Source organism: Pinus tabuliformis, chromosome 1_1, assembly GCF_031772625.1.
Source record: "Pinus tabuliformis cultivar Carrire ecotype Pingquan chromosome 1_1, CPIR1, whole genome shotgun sequence".
Taxonomy (NCBI): domain Eukaryota; kingdom Viridiplantae; phylum Streptophyta; class Pinopsida; order Pinales; family Pinaceae; genus Pinus; species Pinus tabuliformis.
The window spans coordinates 659,960,464-659,977,279 of NC_142297.1; positions in this window are offsets into that span (position 1 = coordinate 659,960,464).

Sequence of the window (16,816 nt, forward strand, 5' to 3'; positions counted from 1 at the left end):
GCTCAACTGTCTCGATCCTAAAAGGAAGATTTTGCATACTTACCCAAGGTACAACCTTTGCATGTATCTACTTGCTCAAGTTTACCCTTGGGAAGTCCTGTAGAAATTTATTGCATGATCTTCAAGGCCCCATGGTGCAAGTGGCCCAATCTTCTACTCCATAGCTCACCAATATCTTGGCTTTGCACCAACTCTACTTTGGAACTCAATGCAGCACAATCATCTACCTCCAACTTGTAGAGATTCTTTAGTCGAATCCCAATCCTCTTGGTCTGACCCATGGCGATGTGTCTCAGGAATGCCTTTCCTTTATTGAAGACTACATCATAGCCTTTGTCTTCCAACATTGCGATGAATACCAGGTTCTTCTTCAGTCCAGGCACATACTTTACATCAGTCAAGGTGAGAGGAGCTCCATGCTCCCTCTGAAACACAACCGTGCCTTCACCTAAAACACGGTACTTTCCATCATCACCCATCTCTATGTGCATCTGGAAGTCCTTCTCCTCCAAGGTACTAAATAAACTCTTATCGCCGGTCATGTGGAATGAGGCTCCACTCTCCAGGTACCAAACACAACCCACCATCCATGAAACCATGCATGCGATGAGGGTAAAATCCAATTGGAACTGTGAGGCCAGTGCCTCACCATCTAATCCTTTCAAGGATCCCTTCTTGGATTTCTTCTATGGATAATTTGTTGCATAATGGCTGACCTCATGACAATTAAAGCATCGCACTTTAGATTAGTCAATCTTCTTCCCACCATGGGAAGAACTTGATTTGGAATGGGAAGCCTTCCCTTTCCCTTTCCTCGCCTTACTTGCTAAGGATAGATTTTCTTCATCATCATGCTTTGATGAAGAACCATCTCTGGTGCTTCTCCTGATCTCCTCCTGCATCAGATCCAACCACAGTCATTCCCAATCTAGTACTTTCTCTCTTCCATTCACTTAGTCTTGGTGGCTATGCCGGCTCTTAGGAAGACCGAGGAGATCAAGACTCACCATGTCATCATCGGCTGTCGTGATTCCTACACTTCCAAGGTCATCCCTGCAGGTGGTGAGCTTGTTCAGATATGTAGAGATCGTGTTGCCCTTTTCACACTTGATTTTCCGAAGCTTGTCATTCAGCACAAGCTTCCTCTTATCATTGTTGTTCTGATATAGATCCTTCAATGTCTTCCACATTGAAAACAATGTCTCCTTCCCATGGATACTCGAGACAATATGGTCTTGAACTCCCTCCAGAAGAATCCTCCTCACTCTTGCCACACATTTCTTCCATTCCGCCAATTCTTGGGCATTAGCTATTGCTGGCTTGGGGACTTCTTGATCAATGAAGTCCTTCAAAACATTGTCCTCTAATACCGCTTCCATGCAATCCTTCCAGGCTATATAATTTGAGTTGCCATTGAGGGCATACTTGAGTCTCAAACCATTGAACGCCATTGGTGAACTTTGAGATGTGATAAGAATTCAATTTCTTTAATAAAGAACTTCAAACTTTGAACTTTTCCCTTCTTTGTATATTGTTCTCTGCTTTGATCACCTTTGTTATGATACCATGTAGAAATTATCACTGTAGATCACCTGATAATGCAATATACTAAAGCAAAATACTTGATCTACTTCTACAAAAAAACTTGTCGAAGCTTAACCGATTTTGAGCAAGATCAAATAGAACAAATATAACAAATGAAGAAGAAATCAATCACACATGAAACACAGAAGAATACTATGGGGAAAGCCTCAGTTTAAAACCTCGCTATTTGTATTATCATACAAGTGGAAATATCCTAGGATTACACAAAGCTTTAGCTCACAAGCTATCCAACTCTCAGTACAATCCTTCACTGCTGCTCATAGACAAAATAGACAACACATATGCCTTTCTTCAGTCCTCCAAGCCTCCTATTTCCTTGTGCAATTTCTCCTAGGTCCTCAAGCTGCTACTTGTGTGTAATTACCTCACACACTGCTCACTAACCTCTGATATAATTGTGCAATCCTCAAGGAAGGAATTCCTTCTGCATCCAAGAGATATCCTCATGGGAATATTCATGCAACTTCCCATCCTTTGATCTCAACTGGGTCTCTGTCTAAACTGACATGCATGAGTTATTTATGAGAGAATACTCAATTATCTGAAGTACACTAGTTGCATGCATGCATCCATTGACTAACTGAACTCACAATCAGTTCCACAAATTGTTGGAACTAATCTAACTAGATTTAACTCAATTAACTGAGCTAACTAATTACAACTCAAAGTACAACTCATCCTCATCTCCTTAATTAAAGGATAACTTCCTCAATCAAAGGGATAATTGTTGCATGAATTCACATAGACTTCATGTTTGATTTTCTCCAACTAATTAACTCAAGATGAATTATTTAATTATTTTACAAATAGCTGTTGTGATCAAATTTGAATTTTAATTTAGGGACTAATTAAAATTGGAATGTATCCCGAAATGCTATCTATAGCAATGTTATTTTTAGCATTTCTTGTTGCTATTTTCAACAAATTACATAGAGGATCTCAATAGTAAGAAAAAATTCCAATAAGATCATATAGAGATAGCCAAACAAGAACACAAAACATTTAACCTAGAAAAAACCACATGATGGGGGAAAACCCAACAACCTTTCCCTAGTGAAATTATTTATTCCAACAAGAGACACACCTAGATATTATAGTCATTCACAAAGTAAAATTGATCAGCAAAGAGACTTGGTCAAACCTAGTTCAACAACTTCCTAGTCAAGTCATAAGTTTTCCCATTAACCATGATCTTATTAGGTTTGTTTTTGCCTTGATATGTCTCAAAAAATTCAGTTTGTCACAAAGATAATGATCTCAGTCTACCTCAGAATCACCTCAATCTTCCTTAGATACATTTTAGTTTCCTTCAAAATTTCTTCAAGAGACTTCAATCTTCTTACAAACTTGTCTTACAACATTCCTTCATTCTTCCTTCACTTGAATAGAAGTCTAAGAGTGATTCGATGATTGAATAATAGATGTATTTATTTTTCAAAAGAGATTCAAATTATTTCCAAGAGGAGGAGGTCGAGTAGCATATATATAGTGATTCTAGATGTCGAATAGTTGTCTTTCTCACTGGGCCGACTTGACTAGGAGGTGGACCGAATTGGCTTGTTTAGAGCCAAAAATTCAAATTTTCTTTTTTAATGGACATGAAGAACATGTCTTAAAGTTTCTCTTTAGACACTAGCATTAAGAACAAGATTTATATTTATTATTATAAATACATCAAGAGCTAAAATATTAATTATGAAGACCGAACATCGATACAAAAATTCAACACTCCCTCTTAGCTAGCGAGGCATTCATAATGACTATCTTGACATTCTCATGTTGAAAAATTTATCTAAGAAAAGGTTATAAAAATATATCATCGTCATCATCATTATCAACATCATTCAACTACCATAATCTGGTCAACAACTATGACACATGGTAAATCAACAACATCAACAGGTTACCATAATTTTGGTTAATACCTTTGACCTATGGTGTATCCTCACCATAATCCTAGTCGATACTCTTGAAATGTGGATCATCTTTAGCATCAACTAGCCACCATGATTATGGTCAATGCATTAGAGGAAATTTCAGCCTAAAAGTGGCCTCTTAAGGAAAAATAATAGGAAAATAATAAAATAAGAGTTACAAATTTTGGAGGGAAAAGAGGAAAACTATTTTCTTTAATCGTATTTTTGGCCTATATCCTTATAGGTTTACTCAAATTTCAAATGTAGACATTCACTGGATGTGGAATTAAATTCCACATCCAACGAGTATCCATTATGCATACTTTTGATATTACCCACATTGGTAAAAAGTTGAAGATACATTAAAAAACGTGTTGAACATGATTTTTTAATGTATCTTCATTTTTTATCAATGTGGGTCTTCTCATAAGTATGCATAATGGGTACTCGTTGGATGTGGAATTTAATTTTTCATCCAACAAGTGTCTACACTTGAAATTTGAGTAAACTTATAAGGAGATAAGCCAAAAATACAATTATATATATATATATATATATATATATATATATATATATATATATATATATATATATCTATATATATATATATATATATATTTCCCTCCAAAATATTTACATGTACCTCTTTTTAAATTTAAAGGATTTTGGTTGGTTTACGTATTATGTAACTGAAAATTCCATGGGAACTTTTAGTCTGAAATTTCCTCTAATGCTTATGACACATGGTATACTAACTAGTCCTGGTTCACCATCATATTGGTCAATCTCTTTGACTAGTGATGAAACCCTAGGGACACACTCAATTCATTTGAGTAATCTGGTCCCAAATCCAAAGGCCTCATTCTAGGCGATGATGTTAAAAGATCTCACTCAAACTATCTGGAGAGAAATCTAAACTAGGTCTTGAAAGGCACCCACTCAACTGATTGATCCTAAGCCTCTAGGACCATTTTTATAATCTAGTCAACATAATTGACATAGGAAGAATGTTTATCCTCTGTTATACCATTCTTCCTGATTTGGTAAACATACTTAACATAGGAAGAATAGTTGTCCTTTGTTGGACCCTTCTTGCTAATCTAGTTAACAAACTTAATGTAGGAAGAATGATTCTCCATGATGTTATCAATACTCTTGTTGGGCCTCTATTTTGCCTTGCTTTATATCACCTTTTACTCGAAATCACTCATACTTTTGTCTAGCTTGACTAGTCATTGTCATAGTTTTGTGCATTCTCGGAGATAATAAGTAAGCATTTGCTATTCCTTTTCTTTAATGAGATTTAAACATTAAAGGCATATTTAATAATAGATTGTGTGTTTGCAGGTTTACAAAGTTGGTTATATGCCTATTCTGATAGAGGCGAAGTTCCTGCACCACACATTCTTGCACTAGTACCAGAAGGATTCCTACAGAACACATTCCTGCACCAGCATTGCAAATTAATAAGTCTGCTCAAAATCTGCATAATTTCTAAATGGCCAAGTTTGACCTCGGTTTTTATGCAAATGGAAGTGAATTATGGAAATCCAAGCAAATGGGTTTTTCACAAATATAACCAATTACCCATAACTGAAACCGTTTCCTGAGATTCAAAGTATTCCAAAAGTTACGAATAGGTCTTTGAAGCACTTTTATAAAAAACACTATTTTTTCCAGAATTCTAGAAAACACAGTCAACAAGTTTCCAGACTGCCAACTTTTGCCTTGATTTTTGTGCAAATGAAGGTAAATAAAGAAATTCTGCGACATGGGTTTTTTTCCCAATATAGGAAATTGAGTAACGAGTGGGAAGTTTTCCAAAATATGTAATGGTTGAGGAGATACGAAGGGCACTCTGGAGGCAGTTTGTTAAAATTACCAAATTTTCCAGAATTCTAGAAAAATCCCAGAATTGGAAAATTCATATTAAATCTTCATAGGGGAATGGTTGTACTGTTATACTATGTAATTATAAATTGTTAGGATTCAATCCCCATATTCCTTGCAAAGGAGCAACTTGTTTTAATCATTATGAAAGATTATAAAAGGAGGAATGATGCACGTAGAAAGGAGGACGATGGAGGAGTGACGCTGCAGCAGTGTTGTTTTGTTTTGCTGGTATCGCCCAAATCTAGGTTGGACTCTGTAATTCATCATGTATTTGCCTTTATGATTTAATAACAAAGGGAGATCCACCTTATGTTCATAAATATGTTTTCCTTATGTTTTACAACTGATGAATTGATATAGTGTTGAGCAGCATTTCTATTTGAAAGGGAAATGTGCTGGTTGGCTAGGGCCCAGCCAACCCAGCACGTTCTCCCTATTTTCTGTTCTTGTAATTTATGTTTTAAACTTCCAAGTGTGATTTAATTTACAACATCTGAATTTCTGTTTGAGTGAAAGCAGATCTGCAGCGTGAAGTAGTTAAATTTCCTTTCCCTGCATCTGATTTTGGATTGGTTTTCCCCGCCTGGTCTGAGCAGGAGAAATTACCTGCACCAGTGCACGTTGGTGTGCTATTCACTTTCTGCACATTTGGATTGGTTTTCCCCGCCTGGTCTGAGCAAGAGAAATTACCTGCACCAGTGCACGTTGGTGTGTTATTCACTTTCTGCACATTTCGATTGGTTTTCCCGCCTGGTGTGAGCAGGAGAAATTACCTGCACCAGTGCACGTTGGTGTGCTATTCACTTTCTGCACGTTTGGATTGGTTTTCCCCGCCTGGTCTGAGCAGGAGAAATTACCTACACCAGTGCACGTTGGTGTGCTATTCACTTTCTACACATTTGGATTGGTTTTCCCGCTTGGTCTGAGTAGGAGAAATTACCTACACCAGTGCAGGTTGGTGTGTTATTCACTTTTTGCATGTTTGGATTGGTTTTCCCCACCTGGTCTGAGCAAGAGAAATACCTGCACCAGTGCACGTTGGTGTGCTATTCACTTTCTGCAAGTTTGTTTGCTTTGGTTTTCCTACCTGGTTTAAAATAGAAGAATTGAACCTGCACCAATGCAAGATTGTGCGATGCAGCAAGCCTTTTTAGTTTACTTCTAACAGCTTTCTTGCTTTCACTAATATTTCATGACAGGATAAATTATAAATATTGTTTCTCTATTTTTTGTACTTTGATAAACTCAGAAACATTCATCTTTTTGGTATGCAATTTGGCTTCATAACACTTGCAGTAATTAAGCACTGATTCCAAGAATTAAAAGTTAAAGTGTAAGAAGCTCTGATCTGGTACAAGAACCAGTTTCTTGTTACTGGATCTGAGTGCTTTGGACTTGAGAAAGTTCAAGACCTTGCATGAAGAAAAAATGCTTTTAGTACAAACATCATTTTACACCTTCTGCATAAATCGTTGTTCCTGCACTAGTGCAAGCAGACTACACTAGTGCAAGATCGATTCTTGCGAGAAGGACATCTTTACATAAGCAGGTTTGAAGGGCCCATCTGTTGAGACTGCTAAAGTGTCTCTGCTAAAGAAAAACACACTCAGTAGTTAATCAATAGTCAGCTAGAGTGATTGCTCCTTTATTTCTAAATCTCTTTTGCAAATGCATTCTTTCTTGTTCCAACACTAGATTACTTTGATGATTCAGTTAGCTTTTACTCTTTCGATTCTGCAAGATTTTCTTTAAAGTAGGAATTTCTATCAGGAAAATTCATACCATCTCTGGCATTTCCTGTGCTTCGTCTCTAAGTTTACGAATCCCCCGGGTTGACAATTAAGTGTTGAGGAGTTTGCTTAAGTGCAATTCCTGCACCCAACATTTTGGCGCCGTTGCCGGGGAGGCGATTTGATTTGGTAAGAATTTTCTGTTGATGCAATAGGGGTAAGTTTGCCTTTATATTTTTGTATTTTTATTATGCAATTGTGGTGAGATTTATTTCAGCCAATAACTTTTAAAATCAATTATCTTCAGATCTTAATATTTAACTTTATATCATTTTTGGGGTGTTGTAAGAACCCCCGTTACTAATATGTGTGTGGAGACAAGGAATATTAATCAACTAGATGGACTTAAATATGATAACAAGTATGAAGATTCTCTCTCAAGCCCTAGCAACAGCTGTGATCTTGATCTCTACCTCTCAAGAAGAAAACTTCTTGACAATAGTCAAGGACTTGTCCATTTCTCCACCATCACAAGAGGATCTAGAAGTCTCTTTTGAGGAGACGAATGAATCATGCACTATAATCAATGAAGGATATCCATTGGAACCTGAGAACGAAAAGTTCTTGACATGTCTATCAGCAGATCCAGAATGTAATCAAGAGACTACTCACCCTACATACAACAATCAACATGACATGGAAGAAGAGGATGAGCAGCATGGGCCAAATCAAGAAATGGACCAAGAATACCATGATCATATCGAACATTGGTTCCAAACAATGACTCAAGCAAGGGAGTATTCTTCTCTTTTAAAACTCTTGTTGTCATATCAAGTACATTGGTTGGTTCTTCATGCTCATGTACACTTTCAAGTTTGTATGATAAATTTGAGCATGAATATATATTTTCACCTAATCCGCACATGGCTTCATTGGAAGTACTCCTATACATAAAATGAATTCTTCCGCCTCTTAGGTAAAGTAGGGTAGGTGAATAAAATGCTAGAAGGGTTTTTGATCTTTAAAGTGTAGTCACTAAAACTACTTTTGATCCGCATTGGTTGTTAACACACACATCTGTGACACATCTTGTTGAGTATGATTCACTCTAATACCTCATGATTTTTCAAAGTAACCATGACTAATCACTCTAAGAAGTTGTCATCTTATCTATATATATATATATATATATATATATATATATATAGAGAGAGAGAGAGAGAGAGAGAGAGAATTTCGGTTTCCCTTAGAAGGTACTATTGGAAACCCCCTATGGAGGACCACTCTTGTTAAGATCATAATAAGCTATTCATGAGAACACTAGCATTCTTAATTCAAGGAGTCTTTTAGTCATTATTTGGGATATCTTTAATAAGTCTTTGGGGCAGAGGAACTAGTCAGTAATGATTAGTCATTAAAAACTTTTCACGCCATCCCATACTCTTAAGGAGTAGATCTATCTCCCCACTTATTAAGTAACCTTTTAGGTTAATCATAATCAAAGTATACAAAAGATTTAGGGGAGGATAGGAGGTCTCGTGATGAGCTGACCTACCACGATCATGAGACCTAGCATGCATGACATTACTACTTCTGGTCACCAAGCCAAAGTAATGGATTTCAACCGAAAAGTTGGAAGACAGGAGGTCTCATCACGAGCCGACATGTTCATCCATGTTACTTCTTGTGAGTGGCACTGCCATTAGTTGGTTACCAAGCCAAGACAGTGGCCTTCATCTAAAATTAAAATAAGATAACTCTGAATCCATGCCTAGTAAGTGGGACACAGACATTTCGATGGGTCAAAGACACCCCTACTGAGATTATACACCTACGGGCAGCAGGGCTATGTCTATGGTATTAAAGTTAATTACATACTATGATTTGCTTGGCTATCTTTCTCTTCCCCTAAACTTATCCTTTTTCTTGGACAATGGTTTTAAAGACGATTTGAACATGATGCTTTGAGTTATATCTTTCAAAAATCAAGAATCTTTAAGGATGTGGTACCCTTAGTAAAGGTTATTCTTTGTGCTATATTAAGAGGAAATTTAGTTTGAATCCGGATGACAACGGAATTTAGAGTGTTCAATAAACAGGTTGCTAATTGGTATCATAACTCATTTTGACTTTCATGGTATTTAGAGTGATGAATTACTCAATGATGACTGCTCACAAGACGTTGGTTGGCAACAATGTGTATTGATGGTGGTTGCATCTAAATATGCGCTGCATAATCTAGGTATAAGATTGCTATAATAGGTGCATGAACTTATGGTAGTTATTTTGAGATTGCACCTTTTCAAAAAAAATTGATTTTCATTATAAGACTTTGGGTAGAAACAAAACAAGGAATTCATTTGGGACAAGGTAACAGGTATGTACCATGCTCTCTTATCTATAATTTCTACTTTTTGTAATGCTTGCACCAGTGCAATCACGTTTTAATATACAATAGTGCAAGCAAAAAGGTGCCAGCAAAGCAGCACAGTTTAGGAGGTGTAAGCAGATCAATGCAAGCACGCACCATCCTTTCAATTTGATTGTAGTTCTTGTGATAAATTTTCTTGAAATTAGTATAAATAATCAAACAGTCCAGCAAACACTTTGTTCTTGGAAACAAGCTTTATCTAGAGTAGGAAATGTGATCACATAAAATTGCAGGAAACATCATTACGAATACCCATAAATGTTTTCAATCTTTCTTTTTACAAGGGAGCAACAACGCGACAATTGATTTCCTTGCATGAGGACATGCAAGAAGGTCAGCATGGGGGGATGTTGGGCCTCTGTTTTGCCTTGCTTTATATCACCTTTTACTCGAAATCACTCATGCTTTTGTTTAGCTTGACTAGTCATTGTCATAGTTTTGTGCATTCTCGGAGATAATAAGTAAGTATTTTCTATTCCTTTGCTTTAATGAGATTTAAACATTAAAGGCATATTTAATAATAGATTGTGTGTTTGCAGGTTTACAAAGTTAGTTATATGCCTATTCTAATAGAGGCAAAGTTCCTGCACCACACATTCTTGCACTAGTACCGAAAGGATTCCTGCAGAACACATTCCTGCACCAGCATTGCAAATTAATAAGTCTGCTCAAAATCTGCATAATTTCTAAATGGCCAAGTTTGACCTCGGTTTTTATGCAAATGGAAGTGAATTATGGAAATCCGAGAAAATGGGTTTTTCAAAAATATAACCAATTACCCATAACTGACAATGTTTCCTAAGATTCAAAGTATTCCAAAATTTACAAATAGGTCTTTGAAGCACTTTTATAAAAAAGACTGTTTTTTCCAGAATTCTAGAAAACACAGTCAACAAGTTTCTAGACTGCCAACTTCCGCCTCGGTTTTTATGCAGATGAAGGTAAATAATAAATTCCGCGACATGGGTTTTTTTCCAAGTGTAGGAAATTGAGTAATATGCAGGCCATTTTCCAAAATATGTAATGGTTGAGTAGAAACAAACGGCGATCTAGAGAGAGTTTGTTAAAATTACCAAATTTTCCAGAATTCTAGAAAAATCCCAGAATTGGAAAATTCGTATTAAATCTTCATAAGGGAATGGTTGTACTGTTATACTATGTAATTAGAATTGGTTAGGATTCAATCCCCATATTCCTTGCAAAGGAACAACTTGTTTTAATCATTATGAAAGATTATAAAAGGAGGAATAATGCACATAGAAAGGAGGACAATGGAGGAGCGACGCTACAGCAGTGTTGTTTTGTTTTGCTGGTATCACCCAAATACGGGTTGGACTCTGTAATTCATCATGTATTTTCCTTTATGATTTAATAGCAAAGGGAGCTCCACCTTATGTTCATAAATCATTTTTTCCTTATGTTTGACAGCTGATGAATTGATATAGTGCTGAGCAGTGTTTCTATTTGAAATGGAAACGTGATGGTTGGCTAGGGCCCAACCAACCCAACACGTTCTCCCTATTTTTTTTTCTTGTAGTTTATGTTTTAAACTGCCAAGTGTGATTTAATTTACAACATCTGAATTTCTGTTTGAGTGAAACCAGATCTGTAGTGTGAAGTAGTTAAATTTCCTTTCCCTGCATATGATTTTGGATTGGTTTTCCTCGCCTGGTCTGAGCAGGAGAAATTACCTACACGTTGGTGTGCTATTCACTTTCTGCACGTTTGGATTGGTTTTCCCTGCCTGGTCTGAGCAAGATAAATTACCTACACCAGTGCACGTTGGTGTGCTATTCACTTTCTATACGTTTGGATTGGTTTTCCCCGCCTAGTTTGAGCAGGAGAAATTACCTGCACCATTGCATGTTGGTGTGCTATTCACTTTTTGCACGTTTGGATTGGTTTTCCCCGCCTGGTCTTAGCAGGATAAATACTTGCACCAGTGCATGTTGTTGTGCTATTCCCTTTCTGCAAGTTTGTTTGCTTTGGTTTTCCTGCCTGGTTTAAAATAGAAAAATTGAACCTACACCGGTGCAAGATTGTGTGATGCAACAAGCCTTTTTAGTTTACTTCTAACAGCTTTCTTTCTTTCACTAATATTTCATGACAGGATAAATTATAAAGATTGTTTCTCTATTTTTTGTACTTTGATAAACTTAGAAACATTCATCTTTTTGGTATGCAATTTAGCTTCATAATACTTGCAGTAATTAAGCATTGATTCCAAGAATTAAAAGTTAAAGTGTAAGAAGCTCTAATCTGGTACAAGAACCAGTTTCTTGTTACTGGATCTGAGTGCTTTGGACTTGAGAAAGTTCAAGACCTTGCACGAAGAAAAAACGCTTTTAGTACAGACATCATTTTACACCTTCTGCATAAATCGTTGTTCCTGCACTAGTGCAAGCAGACTGCACTAGTGCAAGATCGATTCTTGTGAGAAGGACATCTTTACATAAGCAGGTTTGAAGGGCCCATCTGCTGAGACTGCTAAGTGTCTTTGCTAAAGAAAAACACACTCAGTAGTTAATCAATATTCAGCTAGAGTGATTGCTCCTTTATTTCTAAATTTCTTTTGCAAATGCATTCTTTCTTGTCCCAGCACTAGATTACTTTGATGATTCAGTTAGCTTTTACTCTTTCGATTCTGCAAGCTTTTCTTTAAAGTAGGAATTTCTATCAGGAAAATTCAACCATCTCCGGCATTTCCTGTGCTTCGTCTCTAAGTTTACGAATCCCCGGGGTTGACAATTAAGTGTTGAGGATTTTGCTTAAGTCCAATTCCTGCACCCAACAACCCTGGACCATTTTTCCTAATGTTGGTCAACCTGACCTAGGGAGAATAACTATTGTGTATGTTGCATTTTCATCACTCCCTCTTTCTGAGAGAGTCATGCTCAATCACTCCAAGATTGTCCTAGAAGTATGCATACTTCATCCTAGGACAGAGGCTTTTTCAAAAATGTGCTTTAATATAGAATAGTATTGAATCCACTCTGGTTCCTTCTCTACCATGTCTCGCTAATATATCTCATTGTGATTTGACTTGTCATCATGGTCATCACCTATACTTGATCAAGACAATTCTACAAGTATATTTTGACGCCATACCACTTCATAACTCGCCAACTAAGTTGCAATATACTCAGATTTTGTAGTACTAAGTGTAATAGATGTTTGCTTCCTACTCATCCAAGAAATCATCAAGGAGCCCAAAATGAAGCATTATCCTGATGAACTCTTTTTTTCTTCTACACTCTCCACTTGATCTGAATCTGTGAATCCTTATAGTTATACTTCACTGTTTAAGACATATCTCAAACTATAACAAACTTTTCCATGACCAATTGTACCACATTGGTATTTCAAAACAATTTGAGCTTAATTCCTTGGCTCAACCATAAGAGGATTAAGTTCCTTCACTCAGTCCATCATAATGTCTACTTTATGGTTACCATATTTCAGTGCTCTTTCTAAAATAGATTTTTTTTTGGAAATCCTAGTTACTCCCTCTATCATTGTTGCTTTCTATAATACCATCTATCTAGCATGAAAATCTCAATGACATCTCATTGTCTTGAACTCAGAGGTCAACTCCCTCTATTATGGAAGAAAATATTTCTACCACTAACACATGATTCCTTCTGCTCTAGTTAGAAACAAATCATGTAATAATAAAATCAACCAAGACTCATTATATATCTATCAATCCAAGAATACCAAGCCCAACATGTATGCTTGTGGTTATAGAAATCATTCTTCAATCATGAGACATATTCTCATGTACCTAAAATCTCTGAGGTAGCTTTATGTACACTTATTCTTCCTCAATTACTTTATTGACAAAAATGATCTCTACATCCACCTAGTGGAATTTAAATAAAAAATTATAATACTTCTAACAAAAATGTACCAGACAACTAAAGCAAATGTTTTGTCATTATACTCTCCCTATTTTTGGGAGAACGTTCTATTCTCAACTCTCGCTTTGTACTTGTCTATTTTTTCATTTGTTGCATAGTAGATCTTGTAGATCCATTTGGAAATCACCATTGAATTCTCTTTGGCAAAATCAAGGTATACTTTCAGCTTGCTTATCTACATGCTCCCTTTCAGCTCATATATCATCTAGTATAATATATTTGAACCCAAATTACTGATCTTGTGAGAGTCCTATTGTCTTTTCTTTTTTCTTCCGCAACTTCCATCTATTTCCAAAGGCTTGACAACCTTTGTTATGTACCTACAATCCTCACTAGGAGGCCTTTTGAGGATTTTATGAATATTTCAACTCCCTCTTGATCTTAGCCTTCTTGCATCCATCTTGAAAATTTATCAACATCCTCCTCACCATCAATATGATTTCATTATGATCTAGGTTTTGTCTTTTAGCAAAAACATTGATTTAGGTATAGTTCTAGGGTTTTCTCCATAAAACCTAGGGCTTTCCTATCCAACCCTTTTTCTACTAGGGTTCACAAACCCTAGATTTCCAATTATGCAAGTTCATATCCAGATATCAAAAATGTAGAATTGGTATGCCCTTTATACATGTGATGAAATTCATTAATGTCATCACTCAATCAAGGATTTTCATCCAATGTTTATCCTTGGTCTCTTCGTCTTCCTCGAAAACATTGTAGCAACAAAAATATTTTTTCTTTAGAGACTTGATCTTCATTTCAATGTGTAAAGAATAGACTTCATCTTTTTGGGTTGAGCATTATATGATGGGAAAAATACTAAGAGGGGGGGCGGGTGAATCAGTATTTTCAAAAATCACTTAAATTTTTCTTTTATTATTCAAATTTTTGTATGTGATTATACTAAAGTAATCATGTGTATGTGTGTGATTTTTATGTATACATCTAGTGTATATCCAGTTAACTTACTTTTCACTTAATTCATCATGTAATTAACTTGAGTTAGTGTATCGGTACTTCAATAGTAATTAATTAAAAAGTAACCATGTGTAGTGAGAATAAAATAAACCATCACACATAAGAAACACATCAACACACATGAACACTGGGATTTTAAGGCGGAAACCCAATGTGGGAGAAAACCACTGTAGTTTTTGTCTCTTTATTTACATTTTATTATAAAGAAAACATCTTACAATCTTCTACTAGTGTAGACTCATACTAGCACGCATGAACCCACTTGCAGAAGGTTAAAACCTTCTCTCGTTCTCCAACACCCACTAGAAGGGAGCTCCAGCCCCCTGGTCTTGTTTACTAGTACCCACTGGAAGGGAGCTCCAACCCCCTAATCATATTTGACAACTACCACTGGAAGGAAGCTTTGAATTCCTCACTGAAGTCTCCAACCCTCAACATCTCCATGGACCACATTTCATAATTTTCATATTGGATACACCTGAACCAAAACATGAAATCTGTGGGCCATGTTTGATCAAATTTTCAGAATGGGCCCACTACCATCATTTAAGCTCAATATCAAGTAATAAAACTGAAACCAATTGTCATATCAAATCATTGTACCAACTGATACATAAATAAATATCAAACAATTAAATTAGTTAGATCGTTGTAAATCCCTTCACCAGAATACTAATCCACATATCGTTCATCGCATAAACCAAATTTTGTCACTGCAAACCCTGATCAACCATATATCAAAATATATACTCTATTATTCTTAAATATATCCACATATATATGTGTTTTCCATGAAGCATACTTGCGTACATCTCTCAAAACACTGAACCCTGAAATTGAATTACTATCATACTGAAATACTTATAGAACCAATCACATATCTCTAAACCACATATAGATAGTAGCATCATTACTATTCAAAAAATCATTCTACAATTCATGCAAACTCAACCATTACTGTTAAACTCAGATCATCATGAAAGACTTCATTGACAGACAATAGCAAACACAACAAGACTTATCAAGCTAATCAGACATCATATTCAGCAAAACCCTAGCATAAGTATGTGACCCTTACAAAACACTTCGGTGTATGTACGTTCCTTTCATATTTGATACTCGTGTACAGATATCTCCATGTTGCAGATTCGATACGCTACTACTCAAAATCTGATCCGTGTATGTACGCTCTTTTTTTGAAACAAAACCCACATACAGATTTGCAATTATTGACCCATTCCCTCCTTGCACAACATAACTCTATCCAAACCCATACATAGTAGAAAACACACGTCAAAACATTATCATCGCATATCAAACCAAACCATAAGTAGATTATTCAATGTATAGTCATTTCATATTTATTGGATCTGATCCATCATCATACTCCTTGGTGCATACTTATTTCAGATCAAACTATTCATCAATAGCCCATTACTTTCACACTAAACACTTTGATCTTCATCTCCTTGTATAGCTTAGGCCTTATCCAATACCACAGGTCAAATCTTTAGTAATTCCAATGGTATTCCTGGACGGGATCAAATATCCATTGTCGTGCTCATTACTATGGGCCAATACTATGGTAAAGATCCTTAGTATTTAGGATACCATGGTGTAGAAATTGTACGCGCTTTATCTTATCCATACCCGCATGTGTACGTGGATTTTCTTCATAGAACTGGCATGTATTTATCAAAACATCACCTTCATCATTATTTTGTCTCTTGATTTTTATGCCTTTGTTATGAAACTAGCTCAAGAAAAGATAGAAAAGATATATCAACGCCTTAGAATTCAGCCTCTTCGAGGGGGCAACCTCCTTTACATTACATAAATGAACAATTCTTGGATGATACAAATGACAAAACCTCCTTTCTATATATAGGAGTCTAAGGAGTCACAATATAATCCAGCCGACCTAACAATAATAATATAAAGCCACAAAAATAACAATAGAGGGATTCTATGGGGCACAGAAATAACAATATGGGGTTAATAGGGGCACAACAATATAAATAAGGGGTATAACTACAATAGTAATGGGGTAATCACTAGTATTATAGGGACCCAACATGCCCCTCTCCTTCAAAAAAGTGTTGTCCTCAACGCTTGAGTAGTTCTGGATACTTCTGCATAAAATTCTCATCCTCCCATGTGGAATCTTCAGCGGATAAGTTCTTCCACTTGATAAGATACTCTGAAATTGATCGATTTCGTAGCTGTCGAGTTCTTGTTTCTGTGACTGCTTCCGGTTCCAATATAATTTTTCCTTCCTCGTCAAGTTCTGGCAATATTGTTTGAATTGGGAGCTTGTCACCTATAACCTTCTTTAAACATGAA